Raw genomic sequence first — 6,180 nt, 5'->3', positions numbered from 1 at the left:
CTAGTAAACACCAAAAAAAACCACGTTGCTAGTGAAAATACAAAATTCAAAAAAAAAATATTGAATCAATTTTATTCTAATTAGGCAAGAAAAGTCGCTATTGCGTAGGCAATATTTATCTTTACGCTATCTCATACCCCACATAACTGATGATTCATCTGTGTTAATCCTAGGAAAAATTTAGTATATAGGTGCTTCTCAGGTCTAACTGGAGCACCCCCCGTGGGGGTGAAAGAGGGGCGTTTTCATATGAAAATGACCTTTTTGTACAACTGTCATTAAAAGTGACATTTTTAATGGTTGTCAAAGGTATTTGAAGATGATGTTTACAAAGTAGTGTGTTATAGTTATTTATGTATCAAGGGAATTAGGAGGGCCTTAATTACCGATGGCAAAGTTTGCGTCCCGAGGGCCTCTGGCCCGAGGGACAGCAATTGCCTGAGGTTATTAAGGCTCATTAATTCCCGTGGTACATAGATAATTTTATTTCTGACCGATTTCAATAAAATTTTGTTCATTTTTGAAACGGAAAAATGTACCAATTCATTACCTTCCCGGTATATTTGAATCAGGTACCGTTGATTATAGTAGAGTTTTCTTGTTGCTAGGTTGTTGCTATGTTACTTGTTTATAAACAGAACTTTGTTATCAAGCTGTGTTTGCGGTGAAAACGTGTTTTCTACCCCAAATATAATGGAGGATATTTTGAAAAAAGCTGAACAAGCAAGAAAATCATTAATTCCATCGAAAAGTGAAGCCGTATACCAAAAAGAATACAAGATATATCTGGACTGGCTGACACGGAAAAATGTTATGCCAAAAGATGTCACTGAAACTGTATTTCTGGCATATTTTCAAGAACTGGTAAGGAATTTTCTATGTTTTTCGGTAGATTTGGTAGTAATTGTGTTTATTCGTTTCAGTCAGAAACGTATAGTCCGAATTCTTTATGGACTAAATGGTCAATGCTAAAATCGATGGTGACTATACATGAGAAACGAGATATCACCAAGTTCAATGAACTACAGGCTTTTTTGAAACGGAAGAGTAAGAGTTATAAGCCGAAAAAGTCTGAAATTGTTTCCAGTGGCGGAAGTAATTTTCAGGGAACATTTCAAAATTGTACATTTATTATTTGTAATGACGTGAATAAATAAAATATGGTTCAGTTTTCATTTCTATTTATTTCTACTTGTGAAGGGTAGAGGGAATTATAAAATCTATAATGTCCCAAGGGAGTTATGACCCTCTTTATTGATAGCGTAACTATGACGATATAAGCTTATAATATCCCGGTCAGAAATAAAAATATTTATTTCTGACCGGGATATTATAAGCTTATATCGTCATAGTTACGCTATCAATAAAGAGGGTCATAACTCCCTTGGGACATTATAGATTTTATAATTTCCTCTACCTTTCACAAGTAAAAATAAATAGAAATGAAAACTGAATCAAATTTTATTTATTCACGTCATTACAAATAATAAATGTACAATTTTGAAATGTTCCCTGAAAATTACTTCCGCCACTGGAAACAATTTCTTCTTTTGTATGGCTGGAGCTTCTGTTCACTACAGTCGAGGTACTTGCCTCTTCTGATGACAAAGTAGACAACATACGCGCCGTTTTATTTCTCAATTCGATGCTATCCTCCAAATACCCCTCCGCCACCGTGGAACTTTTCCAACCTCCGTGTCTTTTTAAGTTAGTCATAGTTGCTCCTGCATTGGCTAGAGCAGTAGCAGAAGTGCGACGAAGGCAATGTCCCGTATAGGAAGATGAGTTTGGCAATCCTAAATATATTGCGATTTTGCTGGGGATTTTCCCAAACATGTTTTTTCCAATTGGCTGAGATGTACATTTATTTTGTCGGAAGCTCAAAAAAAATCGTTCAATACCTTTAGGACGCAAAGACATATAAAGTCTTAATAAAGGCAAAGCGGAGAACTCTTTTTCATCCACAACTGTAAATTTCTTCGATACACCAGTTTTACTTTCCGGTACGTTCACTACCATAACGGAATCCCGGTCCTCTATATCCGATATCTTCATATTCAAAAGTTCCTGACTTCTGCATCCTCCAAAATAACCCATAATCAAAACAACCTATAACAAAAAAAGGAATTAAATATACACAAAAAATAAAATAAGAAAAAAATTACCTTATGCAATAAATGAATATCATTAGGATAGTCTCATGTATAGTCACCATCGATTTTAGCATTGACCATTTAGTCCATAAAGAATTCGGACTATACGTTTCTGACTGAAACGAATAAACACAATTACTACCAAATCTACCGAAAAACATAGAAAATTCCTTACCAGTTCTTGAAAATATGCCAGAAATACAGTTTCAGAGACATCTTTTGGCATAACATTTTTCCGTGTCAGCCAGTCCAGATATATCTTGTATTCTTTTTGGTATACGTCTTCACTTTTCGATGGAATTAATGATTCTCTTGCTTGTTCAGCTTTTTTCAAAATATCCTCCATTATATTTGGGGTAGAAAACACGTTTTCACCGCAAACACAGCTTGATAACAAAGTTCTGTTTATAAACAAGTAACATAGCAACAACCTAGCAACAAGAAAACTCTACTATAATCAACGGTACCTGATTCAAATATACCGGGAAGGTAATAAATTGGTACATTTTTCCGTTTCAAAAATGAACAAAATTTTATTGAAATCGGTCAGAAATAAAATTATCTATGTACCACGGGAATCAATGAGCCTTAATAACCTCAGGCAATTGCTGTCCCTCGGGCCAGAGGCCCTCGGGACGCAAACTTTGCCATCGGTAATTAAGGCCATCCTAATTCCCTTGATACATAAATAACTATTTTAACACTAGTGTTAAAAGTATTCAAACACGATTTTTTTCGACAAAATAGCAATAAACAAAACCTAATTATTCAATTTTCAAGGAAGTTTCATTATGAACAATAGATATAAGTTCAATTAAATTCTGTTACAAATGTATTATATACATTAATTATATTATTATTATTATTATTATTTATGAACATTAATATGAAAAGTACAATTAGAACAACTGCTGAAATTAATACCTTGCAATGGTGAAGAGCCTTGTAATATATTTGAGCTATCTGACTTGGCAATTTCATAGGCATTAACATTTAATTCTTGTGAAGAGGATGATGCTGTAACGCTGGAGCTATCTGTTGGGATTATTCTTTCAGCAATAGCCTTTTTGTAAGAAATCAATTGATCGATGTAATCCTCAGCTACTGTTGTAGACTTCCATCCTACGTGCTTCTTAATATCCTTTATATTTGCTCCTGATTCTGCTAGCAAAGAAGCAGAAGACCTTCTGCAACAGTGACCTGTATATTCTTTTGGTTCCGGGAGGTTCAGAAACTCAGCAATGGTAGAGGGCATTTTCCCAAATAAGTCTATACCAACTGGGTTAGCACTGTATTTATAATTTGAGTAATTCAAAAAAAAAGGTTGATGATTGATAATAAAAGGGTGTAATGCAACGTATTTATTAAAATAGTCAATGTTTTTTCCAACAATGCAAAAAAAACGACATATTTTCGTTTTTTTATTTGGAATTTGAAAAATCAATAATTTTTCCTTATCAATAAATTGCACAGCTCTTCACGCCGGCAAGCTCCATATATTATAAAAATAGTAGCAACTTTTATCATCAAATATTTTTCATCTGACGCCTCATTTATAAACCTCTGGACTTGTTCAAACGTAAGAGTTTTTGACTTTTTGGGCCTATAACTTTCAGTTTTTATCTTTAAGAATGCTTATTACATTGAAATATTTGCTTGTATTAACACCATTTTTAATGAGCGCACTCGACTTTATCATTGAAAACTTGCTTCACAAAGTTGACGAGTTCCATATAATTCTAGATAAGCTAAAAAGACGGTTCCGCTAAGAAAATTAGAATATGCAATGCCATACTGCTGAGCCGATTTTTTTGGTAACAATTCAATTAAAGCTGGGCCGGGACAGGTCGCTAGTGTATTCATATTTATCAAATCATACTGGTGTTAAAATTATATCTTGAAATTATCCCCTTAGGTTTGCACTGTCAAACAATGATGTTTTTTTAATGTGTGATCAACCATTCTCAAGTCACGTACAAAACTCGATCCCCGTTTGATTTTGACCTCAATTCATCACTGAAAAGTCCATCGCTCACAGCAATTATATCATTACCAACAGGAAATTGAAGTCGAGTGTTCAGAAGTACAGTAGAACAACATTCGAGACCTGACGAGAGGTGGCATTTTACTTGTAAAGTAATATTGGTGAAGTATTTGCAGAGATATACCGAACTGATATCTACAATAACGATTGTAAAAACAGCAGGGTGCAAAGCCTCATAAGTACTGACCAGTACAGGGTGTCCAAATTCGAGGGTGATTATTGTGATATCAGAAACCGCAAGAGATACACAGTCGGTTGATTTGGGTAAATAACCCAAAATGCGCGATTTAATCCTGAATTTTTTTGACGTTATTTGAAGCGCTATTAAAAAACAAAAAACACTTTCTGGTAGCAACTTTTTTCGTTCTACAACATGCAATGCTCAGATTTCAAATCAGAAAGCATCATCAATTTTGTTTGTTTGTTTTGACCGATAAAATGAAATACCCTGTATTCGTAAGAACTTTTCAAAACGAATTCAATGATTATATCACAACGCATTATTTGAAAATGGATTTTGGTCAAAATAACGATTTCAAATTTTTTTTATTTAAATAGTTGGCTATATCAAAGCGACATTCGTCGGGTAACACAGGTCTGCGATGAAATAGTTATTTATGTATCAAGGGAATTAGGATGGCCTTAATTACCGATGGCAAAGTTTGCGTCCCGAGGGCCTCTGGCCCGAGGGACAGCAATTGCCTGAGGTTATTAAGGCTCATTAATTCCCGTGGTACATAGATAATTTTATTTCTGAGCGATTTCAATAAAATTTTGTTCATTTTTGAAACGGAAAAATGTACCAATTCATTACCTTCCCGGTATATTTGAATCAGGTACCGTTGATTATAGTAGAGTTTTCTTGTTGCTAGGTTGTTGCTATGTTACTTGTTTATAAACAGAACTTTGTTATCAAGCTGTGTTTGCGGTGAAAACGTGTTTTCTACCCCAAATATAATGGAGGATATTTTGAAAAAAGCTGAACAAGCAAGAGAATCATTAATTCCATCGAAAAGTGAAGCCGTATACCAAAAAGAATACAAGATATATCTGGACTGGCTGACACGGAAAAATGTTATGCCAAAAGATGTCACTGAAACTGTATTTCTGGCATATTTTCAAGAACTGGTAAGGAATTTTCTATGTTTTTCGGTAGATTTCCAGCCATACAAAAGAAGAAATTGTTTCCAGTGGCGGAAGTAATTTTCAGGGAACATTTCAAAATTGTACATTTATTATTTGTAATGACGTGAATAAATAAAATATGGTTCAGTTTTCATTTCTATTTATTTTTACTTGTGAAAGGTAGAGGGAATTATAAAATCTATAATGTCCCAAGGGAGTTATGACCCTCTTTATTGATAGCGTAACTATGACGATATAAGCTTATAATATCCCGGTCAGAAATAAAATATTTAACTATAGTGATTTCAACAATATTTTGTGTGCAGATGACAGAAAAAAAATAGTAAAAAAATTCTATCACCTATAGATAAGTCACAAATTTCACCTGAAATTTTTTTATCAAATGGATTTTTAGGTTCGGTATGGGTTTGATTTTTCTATATTATATAGCCTATATAAGCGGTAAATTGTGTCTGAATTATGGAGCTTTTATGATGAACAAGTTACTACACAATCTAAGATAAAAAACGGTTTTAATCTATTCATTTCAATAATAAAACGAATCTAAAGTGAGAAAATCCAGCCTCCCAAAGGACTCAGCAGAAGTTTTAGGATCTAGACTTAAAGAAAGACATATGTTAGCCTTCGATGTTTCATTTTCATTATACCGATTCAGAGAAAGGGAATTTGCCCTTTTTTTACACAAGAGGGTAACTTAGTTTTCTGCAACAATGTACCCGGCATCATGGAAATGTTCAATATAACGTATGAGCCAGAGAAATGCAGACTTTTCATCGATTCATCAAAAAGAAGTTTGAAAGCTGTACTTCTTCACAATGGGAATCAATATGCTTTTGT

At 33.9% G+C, this 6,180-nt stretch overlaps 1 long non-coding RNA gene across 1 annotated transcript; it reads left to right on the top strand.

Annotated features, from left to right (window-relative positions):
- The first annotated feature begins 338 nt into the window (after positions 1-338).
- LOC141482521 (uncharacterized) lies at positions 339-1,171 on the top strand. Its single transcript, XR_012465574.1, has 2 exons — positions 339-864; positions 924-1,171. It is a non-coding gene; the product is annotated as an uncharacterized lncRNA (long non-coding RNA).
- Positions 1,172-6,180: the final 5,009 nt, after the last annotated feature.

Source organism: Leptinotarsa decemlineata, unplaced genomic scaffold (genome assembly GCF_025532065.1).
Source record: "Leptinotarsa decemlineata unplaced genomic scaffold, Ldec_3_MD MMD2_tig00001393_RagTag_RagTag, whole genome shotgun sequence".
NCBI classification, from domain to species: domain Eukaryota; kingdom Metazoa; phylum Arthropoda; class Insecta; order Coleoptera; family Chrysomelidae; genus Leptinotarsa; species Leptinotarsa decemlineata.
Note: the sequence above shows the minus strand (reverse complement) of the source record. Positions and strands in the feature narration are given on the sequence as shown.